General features: G+C 42.3%; 1 protein-coding gene across 3 annotated transcripts in view; it reads left to right on the top strand.

The window, feature by feature from the left end:
• The first annotated feature begins 1,738 nt into the window (after window positions 1-1,738).
• TENM3 (teneurin transmembrane protein 3) overlaps window positions 1,739-19,230 on the top strand; it is a 736,855-nt gene continuing 719,363 nt past the window's right edge. For all 3 annotated transcript variants that reach the window (XM_069744268.1, XM_069744269.1, XM_069744270.1), the window contains exon 1: window positions 1,739-2,015. The gene's annotated coding sequence lies outside the window, so the exon portion shown is untranslated. The remainder of the gene's footprint in view (window positions 2,016-19,230) is intronic.

Here is a 19,230-nt window from a genome sequence, read left to right on the forward strand (position 1 = left end):
CGCTTAGTTCTTGGCGCTCTTATTTGACTATTCACACTATTTAGGACTGTTATCTCAGTGCAGCGCCCCAGAGTCCTGGTTGTTGCAGTAATGTCGCTCTTACCAGGTATCACAGCCACACACACACTTCACACTCCAGTCCACCAGGGGGAGCTAAGGGTTCTATCCACTAGGCCACTCCTCACATAGGGTAAAACTGGTGGGTTGGTTAGGAAGTTAGGCAGAGTGAGAAGGAGTCGGAGGAGAGGAGCGTTCCTGGCTGGGGACCGACGAGGAAAGGTCTCCAGGTCGAGCTGGCTGGGGTGATCCCTGGTCAAATCCAGACTGAAGTCTGAGGAAGAGAGGAGGAAGGAAAGAAGGACACGGAGCTGCGCCTTCAACCCATGCGGCAGCATCCTAAGAAAGGACAAGAAAGGAAATGTGCTGTAGTGAGTGAGCAAAGAAGTCATAGCAACAAGAGTGAAACATTGGTGGGAGACCAGCTAGAAGCAGGCTGCCTCCTTCCGAAGCGCAGACTCGGTGGTTGGAACACCGAGGGAGTAATAGACTCTACACTTTACTTCAGAGACTGGCAGGGCAGTGAATTCCAAGTTGGCTGTCTGACCTAAACACCTAAGCAGACGCGGTGGCAATTGTGGAGGAGGGGCGTCACTAAGGTCCCTATAAAATAGCCTCAGGCCACCACCGTCATATGGGTTTGTCCTATCCATCTGGGGGACAGAGAGAGAGAAGTAACCACAGTGAGGACCTTATGGTAGCTAATGCAAGTAGGGACCTACTACGTTACTGTGCGCAAAGGGAAGGCTACTGATTTCCACCTGGATAAGGGGACTCTGGAATTGCTATCAGACCGGCCAGACTCTGCCTACCCTGTCATCCGGCACCCTGGACTGTGGATGCTGAAGCCTTCACTAAAGGTAAAGAGACTGCACCCATTGTGTCCTCGTTATTTTGTCCGTGCCTTACATCATCCACCATCACCATCTACACTTCTGGGAAGCCCTGGGGATATATTTCACCTGTGGGAAAGTATACCATCTAGCTGCCATAACACCACCCCAGCGGACCCCTAAGCAGCGTCGGTCACTCTGACCGAATACCACAGGTGGCGTCACGAACACTACCGTTATGTACGAACTCTGCCTTTTAGTTGGGCGCCCCTCATAGGGCCACGATCCGGGTCGGGCCACCGTGACATCCTCGCTGAGGGAACTGAAGGACCTGGGACCAGGTACCCCATTGCCCTTACGTGGGGGTGATCCATATATAATCTCTGTGTTTCTCCTGAAGAAGTTGGGTTACTTTGAAACGCATAGAGAATAAACTGACTCCTTGATTGGATACACCCAGCAGCGACCCGTTACTTTCCAATAACCTTCATGTCTACAGAAATGTAACAAGTGAAGTGTTGTTTATAAACATGTTTATACATGAAGACTAGGTGTGTAACAAGAGGGAACATGGAGGCAGCAGACTCCTACCGCTCAGCTCTATGGTTGCTGGAGGGCTCTGTTAGCAGGTGGCACCCCTGACAGGTGGGCACTACCAGCCTGGGTGCATAGTGAAGCACTGTGTTGTGCTAGTAAGAGTTAAAGGGAGCCAAGCTCTGCCCCCTCCTCCTGCCTGGGTGTAAACAGAGGAGTCTCAGCCTATCATGTCTGATTGCTGCTCAGTGCTTGAAGAGAAAGCCAGACTCTGTAACGTGATACATTATAGACTGGTTCAACTAGCACAGGCTGAGCTCTGCCACTCACATACACACAGGCGAGCAGGACCAGCAACAGGGAAGGTGCCCCCAACTGCAGCCTGGTGAGCCTGAGGCACTGGCACCAGCAGGGCTCCACCAGAAGTGGCATCTCCATCCTCCCCACACTGTACCTTGCTTGGTCTGCTGCTGCTGCTGCTGCTGGAATGGGAGGAGGCTCTGTGTGCTAGAATCTCTACACAAGAACCATTAGCATCTGAAATGAGGTGGCTTTTTAACCCTTAAGGAAGCAAAGACGAGGCACATAGAGGTAAAGGACTTTACACCTTATTTTTTTGGGGGGGAGGCTGAGATTGTATTGCTTGCAAATACTACTAGGCTACCTGTCTCTACTGATGTCTGGAAGGTGGTTTGCTTCTGTTCCTTAGTGTCTCCTTTGTTTTGGCGAGGATGTAGATGGCACAGTAGTGAATAATGCTCCTAGAATATTAGGCAGGACTGCTTTAAGGAAGGGTCCAGCAGAGGATGCCTTCTCAGTCTAAGGCAGGGCTTGAACTGTACTGCAGTCCTATGTGGTGAACCTCATGTCTTCCGATTTCCACTATAAGCCCCCAGAACCCTGCTCCGATCCTCCGAAGCGAGGTCCCACACAGACCCAGGCTCCGACTTCCCAATTCGAGAAGGACAGGTAATGTGTCAGGACAAAGCATTGCTGTGACAGCACCAAGGAAATAATACATAGTCCTTATTGTTTGCCCATGCCCAACGCCAGCTTGTTGGAGTGTGTGTCTAATTGACGGCGTGTGCAGAATATGGCCGTGGCAAGTCATGTAGGGTTCTTCGAGGCTCCAGTAGAATCAGATGCATTGCCCTGAGATTGCGCCGTTGAAGATTTGATCCCATCTCAGTGGAGTGGAAATACTTTCTGTAATTGAAAGCAGATTCATGTCTGCAGTTTGTGCATAGCCAAGATTTGTCATTCTTAAAATAAACCTTTTGTTCTCTAAAACTTTTAAAATGATTCCTGAAACCTGGCAGAGAGTTGTGTTTGACAATGATTCATTTAGTGTGATAAATTGTATCTAAATACAGGAGGAGTTACATCAACATCACGTTGTCTGCTTGATTTAACAAATCCGTGGCGAGCGTGAGCCGATATTTTATCCGTGGCATTGTATTCTTCCTCTGCGCACCCGATATGTATATATTTCCATAGATAGGACTGGAGATAGACCTGTCAGGCTGTAGAGCCAGGGCTCAGATAAAGCATGTTGAATATATTTCTCTTCCCACCGTTTCCTCCTCTACGATTCTGTTACTAAACTACTTAGAGTCTGGTTACAAACTTCACAGATTATTGAATTTAATTCAGAGTGATGGTATTTACTTTCACCCTTTCATCTGCTCTTTATTAACTCTGCATCCCCGCCGCCCCCCCTGACATTGCTTAAAAAAAAAAATCCTATGCAGGCATTTTAAATTCCAGTTTGAATGCATGGGTATGATTCCTGCAGACAAAGACCGAAGCGATTCTCTCCATGTGTATGTTGTGAACAATAGGGTGAAGGACAAGTAGCCGGGGAGAAGAGCCGCTACATTTCCATTCCGAAAAGTTTATCTTATTTATTTGCAATTATAGATCTGGCATTTCCTGCCCTGATGCACGGGTTATGCCCGAGCATCTGATCTACCTAGGCGGAATGAGCCCATAAAGCACTTACTGGACGTAGAAACCTTTTATGCAATGGCTGCTGTGTGTTAATAGGAGGAACCCAGTTATATATTTTACTGGCAGGTTCTAATGTTGTCCCTCTTTAATAATTCATGGCGGTGCGTGTGTGTTCAGGCTGTGTGCAGTCTTCTGGTAGTGAAAGAGTTAGCACCTGCATCGTCTGACTGGGTGTAAAGGCATAGCACGTTGTATAAATTAATAAAGTGTTTGCCCTTTTTATTGGGGTAACTGGCATGTACCCCAGAAATCTTGGGCTCCTTTTTAAACTTTGCGGTCAGTCTCCGCTTCCTGAGAGCGAAATTGATGACGGCTTCCCAGAGATGGTGCAGATCTGCAGAATGATTTAACTGGACTTCCTTGGGTTTCTGGTAGTCTTGGAAGGCTGCTCGTTTGTAGACTAGAATTCCTTAAACAGAGGAAAAATAGTCTTCAGTGTACGATTAAAATAGCCGTGAACATCTGATATTCTGCCCCGGCTGCCTGATGAGGTGTGACCTGATGTATATAGTGATTTATTTTACTGTACATTGCACAGTGACTCGAGCATCCATAATAACACATTCATAGCTGGGGGGATCCTACATCGCATCGCCTGCCAATATCTCACAGTCTCACTCCTGCAGTAAAGGGGCCGATGAAACTTTTTCCAAGGTTTACTCGATTGCTCCCGCTAAGGCCCGTTTACAGCGCAGCTGTGACTTGTTGGTTCCTGCAGAAGTAAATCCTAATCACATTGCAAAATCAGATCTTTCATGCAATAAAAACCTGATTTGGGTGGAACCGAAATGGAATAAGTGCTAGACCTGCCATAGCTCAAGGCTTCTTGTAAATCAAATGCCTCATAGAGGACCATTGGTATTGGCATAGGTAAATTCCACTTGAGATTATAGTGATCTTCCCAAAAGGAATGCCAAATCTAATGCTTATAAATCCATTCACGTCCCACCTATGTACTCATCATGGCCATAGGCAGGCTGGATAAGTTACAACTTTGCAATCTTAGATACATGATCTTAGCTTCTAGGAAGCAGCCGGTGACGACTTTAACTCACTAACATTAAATCACCACTAGCTTTAAAGATTTGTTACTCCCTCAGTGTTTTGGGATATAGAAGTTTAGCTTCAGTCTTCAAAAAAAAAGTGTAATTCAACCAAACATAAGTGTCCACTGCACCGTCAGCGGCAGCTGTTCCTCTGACCCAATATACTTGTACACTTCGTGCCAAGGCGTCAAGGAGTTTTCACCAGAATCCTGGCATGAACAGTTGCCAAATATTTGCACAACTTGAAATGGCACAAAAATGTGGGTGTTTCACAAAAAATTTATGGTTTTAATGCAAGTATCGGCCAGCCCCACCAAAGGGGATGGAGATTGGCAAAGTTGGCCCAACCAATTTAAAATTTATGCCACAAAAGTGGTGTAAATTACACAGAAATGAATGCCAGCCCTTGGGTAAAGTAACATTTCAGCTGGAGGTGCATGCCAGATGTAAGATGTTACAAATTAATTAAAAGATGCCCGCCTATTAATGAATTTGGTGCATCTTACTCGACCACGTCAGTTTTACTTAACCATGAAGATTGGTTTGGCTGAGCCTCTAGCAGTCTTCACTGATGGTGGCGTATCTACTCTGAGAACAAAACAATTTGGTTTAGAAATCAATGCCTGTTCCATCTTTACCCTACAGCTGGAGACCCACCAGGATCAAGAGGTTTTGGCACATTCGTTTCTATATCTATGGGAATCTTAACCTGATAACTTCAGGTCACTGAGAGGACTATTTGGTTTGCTGTCAGTCTGTTAGACCCACCAAACCTCAGAGAGTGAAGAGAGTCCTGAGGGTGATCTCCTTGTACATGTCATCCATCCTAGATAAGGCGAAGCTGTAGTAGCACACCATGCCTTGGGATTTTATGCACATTGGTATGGTGATACTGAAAAATATTTTCTCACTCGTCTTCCATGTGTAGGCCATATGTAATCCGTTTTTTTATTTTATTTAGCAGCTATTAATCATTTACAGGACCAGTTACAGTTTACAGCTTTCTATGTTACAGAATTGCAATGTATCTGTAAATATCGGATGCCATACTAGTTTTGGAGTAAAATTGCCGCATTCTGAGTTTTTTTTTCTCACTTGAAATACAGCTGAGAAAAAATACGGCAATCTGTGCCGCTTTATTGAATAATATTGTCAGCACTGTGGCGCAGTGGATAGCACAGCAGCCTTGCAGCGCTGGGGTCCTGGGTTCAAACCCCACCAAGGACAACATCTACAAAGAGTTTGTATGTTCTCTCCGTGTTTGCGTGGGTGTTCTCCGGTTTCCTCCCACATTCCAAAGACATACTGATAGGGAATTTAGATTGTTAGCCCCAACGGGGACAGTGAAGATAATGTGTGCAAACTGTAAAGCGCTGTGGAATATGTTAGCGCTATATAAAAATAAAGATTATTATTATTATTATTAATATTGGTCCAAGTGCAAACCCTTTTTTGATCCCTTTTTTATCAGATTGCACTCATCCAAGTTATACGCTCATGTGTGCGAACCCTAACTCTTAGGCTAAGTTCACACTAGGCATTTTTGCAGCATTTTTTAATGCAAATTTTCAACTGCGTTTTACAATACCAGAAAAGTCTATAAGATTTCAGAAATCTCATGCACACAGCTTGGGTTTTTTTGTCATTAGGATTTTGTGCTTTGCTTCTTTCAGCGTTTTTTCAGCTATTGAATTGAATGGGTGGTGAAAAAACGATGAAAAAAGGCACCAAAAGCACAGGTATCAGGTTTTGCTTCCTTTTTTTGTGCCATTCCATAGAATAGGACTTTTTTGTTCAACACTAAACTTTTTCAACACGCACAAGAGACAAATCTAGCATGCCAAAACTGCAGCAAAAAGGCAAGAAAAAACACGGAAAACATGCTTATTTTCTGCAGCTTCTTTCCTGCCAAGAGATCAAGTTTTGCTACAAAAAGAAAATGCTGAAAAAATGCTGAGTGTGAACTTACCCTATATCTTTCGGGCTAATGATAACTTATAACCTTAATGCCACAGTCGACGTATATCTTAGGGCAGTGTTCCCCAACTCCGGTCCTCAAGAGCCACCAACAGGTCATGTTTTCCGGATTTCCTTAGTTTTGCAAAGGTGATAATTGTATCACCTGGACAGGCAAGCATTCAATCACCTGTGCAATGCTAAGGAAATCCTGAAAACATGACCTGTTGGTGGCTCTTGAGGAACGGAGTTGGAGGACACTGTCTTAGGGGAATCATATTTTTTTTTAAAAATGCCGATCTCAAGGGTAATGGGAACATGGTATTTATGGTGTTTCCGGTATAATTTATCACAACCAGGCCAGTTCTATTAAAGGGAATCTTTCAGGTCCCCCATGCCCCTGGAACCACCAGGAGTAGGGGTGAGGGTTTTGACTAGTCGATGGGGCGTTAGTGTCTCCAGACTAGTCGGCCCACTTAGATGTTTTCACGCCCCTGTGGGCAGAGACTTCCGATCATGCACAGTTCACCTCTCAGATGCCGCCACGCGTACACCCAGCTTCAGAGGATCAATAATGACAGGGGAAGAAGCTGCGCGTATACACCAGGTATAACACTAGCGATGACGCCGGCGCTTGTAAGTTATGTTATCACGCCCACATCAATGTCCCCTCAACTAGTCAAAGCCCTCATGTACATATGATACACAGACTTTAAGAATACTTATTCTAACCATCTGCTTTTGTGCGTAATGTAATGCAGGTGATGTTAGGTAGGGTGTTTACATATACAGACGCAACTGCTGGTGGTACTGGGGGCAAGAGGGACCCAACAGGTTCCTTTTAAGGTTACTTTCCATTTACCAACTGCAACTTTATCCAGTCCGGCTGTGAAAATTTGTGCTACTTCTCGATTTTATAGCTTTTACTTTCCCCTTTAAATTTTCTGTAAGGGAAACAAAAAGTGGCCTTCAACATCCTTTTAAATCCCTAAATCTCAGTTCAGGAGTGACAGGTACCGCTGACGCCAGGCCCTGGATTGATGTGTGAAGCATTAGCACAGTGTAAGATATAGTACTGTAGACTTTACCTCACGGTTCACTACACATTCCCATCTCACAGGCTGCACACAATACATTGTAACCCTAATGACACCAGATGTTAGATTTTATAATAAAGAGGGGAAAAAAACCTTTCTCGCTTCTCCAGACACAATTCTAACCTGATTAAAGCCGTCAGGTACATTTTTTTTTGCCGTGTCGGTTCACAGCTCTGTCAGTCTTTTCTTCCGCTCCTGTTTCATATGGAAACATGTGCAGCAGTTTTGTGACTTAAAACTTTCCACGAATTGCCCTTGAATAGAGCCTTTCAGGGAAAGCAGAGGAGTGGAGAGCAGCGCCTGGGCCTGATGCTCACTTCCTAGTGACCATTATTACTCCAAAATGGATTAGGCCTGCGTTCCAGGTCCCTGTAATAGGAGGAGCGTGGCTAAGCACCTGTCACCGCAGCTCCTGAATGCATCTACACTGTGAAAAGGAGCCACAAGGCTTCCTGGGAAGGACAAAAATCCCATTTTTCATTGTTATTGCCAATTATAGGACAAAGCTTTGGAGAAGAATCCCCTTCATTGTAAACCTCCCCATCCTTTATAGCTATTATAGCCCCCTCTGGTGGGGAGAGCTGTAAATAAGGAGTGGAATTAAGAAGCAAAAAGACAAACCTGACGAGTAATTACATGCAGGGAGGGCGATAAACATGGATGCTTAGAACACTAAATCTGGCCTGACTTTTTGTGGCCTGCCTTTCCCGTCCCCTAGAGGTGGTGATTTGTGCAGCCGTTTCCCGTCTTCTCTCAGGCACTGAAATGACTTGTAGCGGCCTTAACACAGGCTTATTTTTGTTGATGGATTCCTTAATCATTCGCAGCTAATTCTTCCAGCCCGGCCTGGCGCACATGTGGCACAGTTTTAGCATGCTTGGAGAAATGTCACATGTGACTAATGGCAATTAACTCGACATCGCCAATGATTTCATTGTGAGCTGTTTTTTTTTTCCTGTTTCTAGGAATTTGGCCTTTTTGTGTAGGTTTTCAAAGAGTGCAGATTGGAAATAACAATTTCATGTCTGATACAGCTCAGGACTAATTCATTGGAAGAAAACCATATGATGATTAGCCAATTAAAATGTGCTCACCTTTGGATTAATTCTCGTCAGAGCTTGATTGCATCAGTATATCAGGAAAACAGAGAACCTTTCACGTACATTTTTATTTTATGTCATTATTTTCATTACAATTTTTTATGTTTTATTATGATTATTCGCAATAATAGTAGTAGCATTCATATTAGCATACATCCATATATATATATATATATATATATATATATATATATATATGATTTTATTTTTAATTATTTTTTATTACTTTATATATAAAAATATTTTTTTAGCTTATACATATATTTATGATTTTATTTTACATTATTTTATTATTATTATTTAAAAATATATATAAATATTTTTTGATGTTTTATTTTCATACTCATATATATTTATGTATATATCTTTTTAATTTTAGCTATTTTATTAGTATTAAATATTTATATATATATAATTGTTTTTATTTTTATAATTATATATATATATATATTTTATATATAATTATCAAAATGAAAACGTATATAGATATGTAATTTTATTTTTAATTATTTTAATTATCATTTTATATGTTTACAGGGTGTCCCTAAAGTCTGGACACATAGGCAAAAATACATATTTTCAAGAAGTGAAATTTACTAAGAACATTTTATTCCATTGGAATATTAAATAACTTCTTCAATATGATTTCCATCATTTACGATGCAAAGATTGATGTGCTTTGCATAATTCACGTGAAGGCAATGTAGTAAATCCACATTGCCACCCAGTTTAGCACATTTATTCTATATGCGTTCAATCATGTGTTTTGCATCTGTGATTTTTGTTGAGTACACCTTCTTCTTTAGCATACCCCAGAAAAAAAAGTCAAGGGGGCTAAAGCTATATTTTAATATGTGTATTGGTACTGAGAATCAATATATATATATATATATATATATATATATATATAACCTAAATATTTATTTCATATAAATTTCAGAATTAACATTCAGCTTGAGTCCTTGCAGACGTACAGTGTTACTGAAACAGTAATTACATGATTAATAGGTTGCCAGCTTTTCTCCCTCCATACTATACACATACCGTACTTAAATGATGGAGTACAGATGAAGTAGTCTCACATGTGGCATGATGGAGTGTGCCTTGATGTGAAGCAGATTTCTTCAGGCTCGGTGGATATGGTGAAGGTGCTTATCTGCGGGATTTAGGTTTGGGTCGGGGATGCTATGTTTAGCTAAACCAAGTCATGTAAAATCCTAACCCTTTACCCAGGCGTGGACTTAGCACTCGTGCTTGCGGCAAATCTCTGTAGGTGAAAACCCACCTGAAAATCAGGATTAGGAAACTACTAACACTGCCCAAATGTTTCAGGATCTTCACCTTTCCATCACCATGCATAACACAGGTATAATAATGTCTAGTTTTTCTAGAAATAATAGACAGAAAATGCTTGCACAGTCCAAAAAAAAAAAAAGTTAAAACAGTTTTGCTAAAGGCTTTTATTTTCTTCTGGTTTTGGAGAAGCCAAGAACAACACGCTCAGACGTTCGCTAATGCAGTAGAAGCACATTCCTCTGTGTGTAAAAAGTTGCCAGAAAATCAGAGTCAGGGAAGGAGGCCATGGCTGGAACGACTCCTCTGAGGGACCCTAGAAATAACTTTTTTGTTCTCTTTGACACTGTTGATTCTTAAGTTTGCATAATGTTTGATTGGGCTTAGGCAAAAAAATGTGCATAATCCTTTATAAAAAAAAATACAGCATCCGCTCTACTTGTATTCTCAATATGATTCAGAATGAAACAATAGTAACGTGATATTCTGGACAGCAAGTCAGCACTCAACTCAGTTACTTGTTTAACTGCATTGTAATAAGAGCTGTAACCCTTTATTGTCTAAGCTTTCATTTTACCCCCAAATCTATTTTTGGGTAAGGTTGCCAATTCAACCTCCCTGGTATCTATCCCTCTCGACCCTTTTTGCGCCTGAAATGCCTCCAAACTTATGATCCATGGAGTTCCTCCTGCTCAGTGGTAGAATTTTTATTTTTTAACTGTATGGCAAAATTTTTTTCTGGTACATTGTAAAAAGGTACAATATTTAAGTTATATCTTTTTTGAGATTGGGATGGTCAATGTATGTCACTGTACGCCTTTATGGTGGGGGATTTTATCAAACTTGAATTTTCACTTCTGATACATCCAACGGAAGAAAAATATGAAATGTGAATCAGGAGGTATGGTGTGCTGATATTGTGAGAAAGCCTTTGGTGTTTGGTTTCTTTAGTATGATTTGCATGGATGGCGTTGGCACTAGATGTGATGTGCCACTATATGCAGAAATGCGTTGTCTGAACTCTGTGGAGCAAGGAAAATAAACAAATGTCTGACAGCTGAAGCCTGCTGTAACATCCTAATGACAATGGCTTCTTGTGAGGAACTTGATGTAGCCCTTGTCTGCAATGACATTCAAACTCTGCAAAAAGCGATCTTCAGGGGACTGCACCAAGAGATCAGCACTCAACGGTGACATCCCAGCCAGACCTGTCCACTCTGCCAGTCTCCAGTGCTTTCATCACTTGTCTTTTCTGAAAAAAAAAAGTTGAGTCAATCTGTTACCTGAGTGATCTCAGGTTATTTTTCTTAAAAATACATTAAAATTATACAGTATTGTTGACCAGGCAGTTAGGGATGTGGAATTGTATCGGCTAGATATAACTTTATTTCTAGACTGACCATTTTGTCAAATTCTCCTGTAGGATATACCTTTTATTTAGGATGAAATCTGGATTCATTTATGATTTTATTTCCCACGATATGAAAACCAAGTTAAGCTTGTAAACCATTGGTGTCTAACCGGTGACCCAGCGTTTCTCTAGCAGGGCAATTAAAAATTAACTTTAACGCATGATACATTTGAAATGGCCTGTTAGAAAAGGACTGGGCCAGCCGTGGGACAATATATCGCTATTTTAAGTGTAAGTCTGCTGGCAATGTTGACAGGACTGGGTGAATAACTTATGCACGTGGTACAGGGTGAAAGAGGTCTCTGGTATGCTGTACTTTACCTTTTGTGCTTGCGGCATAAACCTATGCTAGAAAAGTCCAAACTCCTCTTATTTCTCCACTTTGAAAACACAATATTTCTTGGAGGAGGCTGGCTTGGACTGGCCCACTGGAGAACAGGAGAATCCTCTGGTGGGCCACTGTGCAAGATTGGGCCACCACCCTTTCATATGAGCAGTACTTAGCACAATATCCTTGAATATCCATGGCTGGGCGGAGGCGCGACCTGCTTTAGGGACAGTGGCAGGTGGGGAGTTTGACTGGGGTGGTACACCTGTCAAACCGTAATGCAGGTGTCCTAAGGCGAGCTCAGGGAGGCCAGAAACATCCTGTGGAGCAGATAAAAGCATCATCTTATTCATTTAACAATCTACCCAATCCACTGTTATATAAATTTGTGATTGAGTATAAAGTCACATTGACATGAAGCTGAACAGTGAGTAGGTTACTGCTTCCTCGGTCCAACACTAGGAGGAGGACATGACAGCCAATAAATGTCTAATGTGTATGGGCACCCTTTAGAAATGCAGTAGTTTTGGGCCAAAAGCTTTCCCTGCCATACTTTCCATAGATATGTGTACACTCCATTTGACTGGCAATCATCTCCTCCAACTCACCATATACTCTGGGCTTTTCCAATCATGCATGTGAGCCGAATAGGGAGAGCAGAACAAGTATTGGCTGTTGAATAAGCAACAATTACACACTGGATGGTCATCCAGTCCCCCCAATGTTGGCTTTTGCCAGCATTAGTCTAATATGTATTGCAGCCTTTGATAGAATGAATCCAGTAGCATTATAAAGCTGTAAAGTGCACAGATATGGCAGGATTAAAAGTCTCAGCATATCTATAGCTGGCAGGATGTGCATGGTCTTAATGTTACCTGACAGGTTTTCTTCCATCTAATAATATATATGCTTTTAGGCCATTTGTAATAAGAATTATGATGGCCAGGCCATGATAAAGGATAATGAAATCAGGCTATTTAGGTGAAATTAGGTCCTCAGACAGTGAGTACATTTCACCGTCTGGGAGAAGTAATTCAGTCAAGACAGATACAGACAATCTGATAGGAAACGTATCAGACTAATATGCAATACATTCCAGGCTTGTAGCACATTATCATCCTATGTTTATGCATTATCTCCTTGCTTCCATCCCCATATCTCCGGCCCGTCCTGCTCTGATCTTCTCTCTGTGAAAGGTGATGTGCCCCAGAAGCAGAGCCCAGACCAGAGCTGTTAAGTCCCCGAGCTACAGACATACAAAGTAGTTGCCAGTCATCACAATAGATTATCTGGACAGTGTAACATAGCCGCCTTCTACAACCAATGTACCTATATATATGTATATATATATATATATATTTAAAATTCAATTATTTTACTGACTTATATGGTGCCATTAATTCTACAGCACTTTACAGATACTGTATCATCATCACTGTCCCTATTAGGTTCACTACGTGTTTGGAGCTAAGTTAGAGGTATACTTTAACCAATATTCGCGTTGATGTGACAAAACAGTGAAAGTCTTACATATGTTACAATTCAACTTTAGCAAACCTACACAACGTACTAAAGTTTCATATTTAGGGTGCAGTCAGACGTCCGTATCAATCGGACCGAGATCGGACCGTAATGCATGGACTGGCCAGGGGCTCTCCCAACCTGAGCGTGACAGCTGTATAGAAATATATGAAGCAGTCACGCTTGGGTCGAGAGAACCTTCGGCCAGTCCATGCATTGTGGACCGATCTTAGCCGTTTGACAGCACCCAGATAGTATTTCTGTCTCATTGTCACGGGGATACCATGACAGAGAGGGGTCAGAAGAACATGGTGTCTGGCTACACATGCATTTGCACTGGATAGATCTGCTTTCTCTTCCAGTTAGCTGTGCAGATTTCTCTTGTTCTGGTGTTGCAGGGGTTAAGCTTTGCAAATTTCCATTGCTCTGTTGTTGCAAGGGTTAAATAGTTCTGTTTGTCTCCTAGAGCTCTCCTTTCTGAGTTATCTCAGCTGCTCTGAGTTCTCTCCTCTCCTCTAGTATAGGTACTCACCTCTCAGCTTGAGTAGTTGCTAATGATAGCTTACCATACCTTGGAGTTGGTTTGGAAGTTGTGAGCCGTGGAAAGAGAAGCTGTTTAGGAGTCATCTCTGAAGATTGCGTTTGGAATTTTGTTTGGTGTTCTTTTCCCTATGTCCATTTTGGTTTGCCTCACTCTTCTGTCCCTTATTATATCATTCCTTAAGTTACCTTCACACATAATGATTTAGTTAACGATATCGTTGCAACATCACACTTTTTGTGACATAGCAACGATCCCACTAACGATCTCGTTATGTGTGACAGCGACCAACGATCAGGCCCCTGCTGGGAGATCGTTGGTCATTGGGGAATGATCAGGACCTTTTTTTGGTCGCTGATCACCCGCTGTCATCGCTGGATCGGCGTGTGTGACGCCGATCCAGCGATGTGTTCACTGGTAACCAGGGTAAATATCGAGTTACTAAGTGCAGGGCCGCGCTTAGTAACCCGATATTTACCCTGGTTACCATTGTAAAAGTAAAAAAAAAAAACAGTACATACTCACATTCCGATGTCTGTCACGTCCCCCGCCGTCAGCTTCCCTGCACTGACTGTCAGCGCCGGCCGTAAAGCAGAGCACAGCGGTGATGTCACTGCTGTGCTCTGCTTTACGGCTGGCGCTGACAGTCAGTGCGGGAAGCTGACGGCGGGGGATGTGACAGACATCGGAATGTGAGTATGTGCTGTTTTTTTTTTACTTTTACAATGGTAACCAGGGTAAATATCGGGTTACTAAGCGCGGCCCTGCGCTTAGTAACCCGATGTTTACCCTGGTTACCCAGGACTTCGGCATCGTTGAAGACAGTTTCAACAATGCCGAAGTCTTTCCCCTGATCGTTGGTCGCTGGAGAGAGCTGTCTGTGTGACAGCTCCCCAGCGACCACACAACGACTTACCAACGATCACAGCCAGGTCGTATTGCTGGTCGTGATCGTTGGTAAGTCATTTAGTGTAACGGTACCTTTAGTCTGGGTGCACTGGGAGTGACTGCTGTTTTATTTACCCTTATCTGTTCTCCTTTGTGTGTATATTACAGAGCAGGACTAATGTTCCTGCTGTGACAAGCTCTAGCCAGGACTGTGCTTCTGGCAAGGCAGGGATTAGGAACGTGATCGCTGCATGGGGTGAAATAACTCATCTAAAGACATCAGGGAGCTCAGGGTTGCACAAGAAAAGATTCAGGGGTGCTCCTTCTGTCCCTAGTTGCAGTGATTCCCTTCGGGTCCGTCTCGCCATGCGCCATCTGGCTTCTTAGTGGAGCTTGACTCCCATTCATTGATAACAAGTGTTGCACCATGCAAGATACTGGTGATTTATACAATGGTGGAAGAGGACTGCATTGGCAAACGTCCAGAAATTGCAGAAAAGCCTGTAAAAATAGGGCACTTTTTTGCCACCTGTAAAAAAAAAAATAAGGTATCTGGGATTTTTTTAGCTGAAGAAACTGATACAGATTATTTTGATTGTAAGTTTCCTCATTTTACATATTGCACTTTTTTTCTTGGATTGACAAAGGACCTGCGTGGCCGAAGCGTTGCTAATTTTCCTGTGTGTACACTGGTGTCAAAAATTATTTTTGTGGAAGGAAGATATCGGTGCCTTGGATTTTGGAGTATGTACAATTTTTACAACCTAGTGGAGGGGCTGAAGCAAGTCTGCACAAGACATGGAGTGGTGCATTGGATGCAACTTGTTTTAATGTAATGTTCATCATTTTACAGTTTATAGTGAATGTAGTCCATATTTTCTTATCAGAATTCTGCATGTATACCGTGCAGTCTTAAAGATTTACTATGGTTTTCCAATGTGTCCGTAAAAAGTATTGTCTGTGATTTTTTGATTTGCTGTCCAGAAAAATAATTTTAGCTGGCAACCCTGGAAGAGGACAGTAAATACCCCACAGTCCTGTATGTGTATGATGCAGAGTCAGATTTACTGTTCGTTAGGGGAATTGCTATATATAATTCCCTTCTATATGAAGTAGCCCAATTCCCTACAAGTTGCCATGTTCAGATATTCAAGTCTGTGATGATTTTATTCAGAAACACATGTACTCTAATTGTCAGCGGAGCGGTTATTTTGGCACGTTACTAAAAGCCGGATCCTCTGTAAAAAAGCAAACATTTTATGGCGGCTCATCTTCTGTTCTGTAACAGAATTTTAATAATTTCATCCCCTGATATCTTGCAGTGTCTGCCTCAATTATTTACTAGATCGTAGCCATTGCATTCACAGATCTGGAGATAAATGTGTCTACAGCCCACAGCTGTACTATATAAAAGCTGGAACTATGTAATGTCCATAGAGCTGCCCCGAAAGCCAGCTGGAGGGAACACATCTCTCCTCTTAATTTCAGACATTTTAATCACATCCAGGATGCATGAGCTTTTATTTATTGTACCTTATAGTGCTCACTAAGAATAGAAGTAAGGCATGTTAACGATCCGTGACCTGATATAACATGAGTATTCTTCAGTGGAACCTTCACTTTATTTTAGTGTATTTTTAGTTTTCATTTACTTGTATTTTGTTTTTATATTTATGAAGTAATACGGTACATTTTTAAAAAAAATGTAAAATCGTCAATGTCCCTCACAATTTTAAATACTATTTTAAACAGAATTTAGGATGGGGCGACTTTGGCCATAAACTAGATCACTATATGCCGCTACAACATTGCAGTGTAATGCAGATGAATGGTGTCATATTGGGGCTCACAGGTTATTGCTGTTGCAACAAGCAAGTTGGAACCAGTTGGATCACAAGGCGGCCCCATTCACCTCCATTATATTGCCGTGTGGCTCCGGCATACAACATTCTTAGCAAAGTCCCCACATAGCTTCAGCCTTAATGGGGACCATTGAGCCTCCGGTTGCCATCTTCAGCAGTAACTTCTCTATTATAATAGTAACTAGATGGTGGCCCGATTGTAACGCATCGGGTATTCTAGAATATGTATTTATGTATGTATATAGCAGCCACATAGTATATAGCACAGGCCACATAGTATATAGGAGTCATGTATCATATAGCAGACAAATACTACGTGGCCTGTGCTATATACTATGTGGCTGCTATATACATACATATTGTAGAATACCCGATGCGTTAATAAAGGCCACGCAATATATAACAGTGGCCACGCAGTATATAACACAGCCACGTACTATATAACACAGCCCACGCAGTATATAGCAGCCATGCAGTATATAACACAGGCGACGTAGTATATAACACAGGCCACGCAGTATATAACATTGGCCACGTAATATATAGCATAGCCCACGCAGTATATAGCAGCCACGTAGTTTATAACACTGCCCACACAGTATATAACAGTGGCCACGTAATATATAGCACAGCAGACGCAGTATATAACACAGCTCACATAGTATATAACACTGCCTATGTAGTATTTAGCAGCCACGCGGTATCTAACACAGGCCACGTAGTATACAGCAGTGTGGGCACCATATCCCTGTTAATAAAAATAATTAAAATAAAAAATAGTTACATACTCACCACCTAGGATCCACCGAAGCTCCAGCGATACGCGCGCGGATGCCGCCATCTTCCGTTCCCAGGATGCATTGTGAAATTACCCAGATAACTTAGCGGTCTCACGAGACCGCTAAGTCTTCTGGGAATTTCGCAATGCATCTCCGGGAACGGAAGATGGCTGCAGGTGCAAGCGGCTCGGCAGACTACGGAGGGTGAGAATAGCAGGTTTTTTTGTTTTTTTATTATTTTAACATTACATTTTTTACTATTGATGCCGCATAGGCAGCATCAATGGTAAAAAGTTGGGGACACACAGGGTTAATAGCAGCGGTTACAGAGTGCGTTACCCGTGGCATAACGCGGTCCGTTACCGCCAGCATTAACCCTGTGTGAGCGGTGACTGGAGGGGAGTATGCGGGCGCTGGGCACTGACTGCAGGGAGTAAGGAGCGGCCATTTTCTTCCAGACTGTGCCCGTCGCTGATTGGTCGTGGCTGTTTTGCCACGACCAATCAGCGACTTGGATTTCCATGACAGACAGAGGCCGCGACCAATGAATATCCGTGACAGAAAGAAGGACAGACGTAAGTGACCCTTAGACAATTATATAGTAGATGTCACTAGACAGCAGTGTAGATATCTGATACACGTATTCTGCTAAAGAAACTAGGACAGCAAGTTTGTGAATTTCAATGTTAAATGACTGTCAACCAGGAACATTCTTGTTGGTCAACATTCGTTCTCTAGACTGTTTACAGCGGCCGGTTCAGATGCGCACGTCACATAGGCTGTTAGTATTCTCAGCAGCATGAGTCCCGCTTACCAGGACAATGCTCTGGCGCAATCAATGATCTTTTTTTGTGACCCAAAAGAACATTTGAAACCTGTTTTGTTCATTTGCTGGGTGATCAACAGCCTGCTGAGATTGCACGATTGTCGGGAAATAGACGTGCACAGGATTGCTCATTTACGATAATTATGCCATGTAAATGGGCCTAAGCTCACTTTTTTTTGGATTGGCAAGGAGTAGTATCGCCTAAGCCCTGGTGCCAGAAGGAACTCAATGACCCTTCCACCACATAATAAAAACAGTGTTAAGGCTCATGCAAATCGATCCAACGACTGACCGCTACTGCACAGACTGACCGCGGGTCTCCTGACCCAAGCGTGACGGCAATAGTTCTATGAGGTTGTCACTCTCTGGCCAAGAGTGCCAAAACCAGTCCGTGCATTGTGGTCCGATCTCGCAATGATTTGCATGGACGTCTGAATGTTCCCTTACAAATATTTCAATCTGGTGGTGGAAGTGCTGATACATCAGTTGCCTCCTGTAATAGTAATTGAAGATTGAGGACTGAATCAAGCTATGGAAACCGCAACATTTACTGGAGTCTGAATCATTATTTTTTTCTTTTTAATGTTAGAATCAATTTTTCTCTTGTAAATGAGGGAGCGGCGGGAACCATTGGTGAATATGGCGAGGGAGAAGGAACCATTGCTGAATATAGATCTGTACCTCCTGATGCCTGCACTCTCCAATCTCTGCCATCTTTGTATGTAGTTGATATAAAAGAAAAACATTGCTTTCCCCGCACTCCAGTGTTGCATAGCAGATCAATAGATGCTTTCAGAGAGTTTAATATGACAGTGATTACTTTATTTTCAGAGAATTGAATATAGATCTGTGCAATGAATTTATTTCCTGGCTCTCTTAGCTGTAAGAATTGGGGATATTGAGGATTAATTTTTTTGTTTTGATTTTTTGTGTGTGTGTGTGTGTTTGCACATTTTCATTATCAACACTTTTTTTTTCTTCATTTTCACATGATATTTTTTTTATTGCTGTGAATTTGAGGACAATGGGAGAATGTAAGTCCACAAGGACAGGGTCCTCTCCCCTCTGTACCAGTCTGTCATTGTAAATATGTTTACTGTAAAAGATATCTATAACTCTGTATGTAACCCCCTTTCTCATGTACAGCA

Source organism: Ranitomeya imitator, chromosome 1, assembly GCF_032444005.1.
Source record: "Ranitomeya imitator isolate aRanImi1 chromosome 1, aRanImi1.pri, whole genome shotgun sequence".
NCBI classification, from domain to species: domain Eukaryota; kingdom Metazoa; phylum Chordata; class Amphibia; order Anura; family Dendrobatidae; genus Ranitomeya; species Ranitomeya imitator.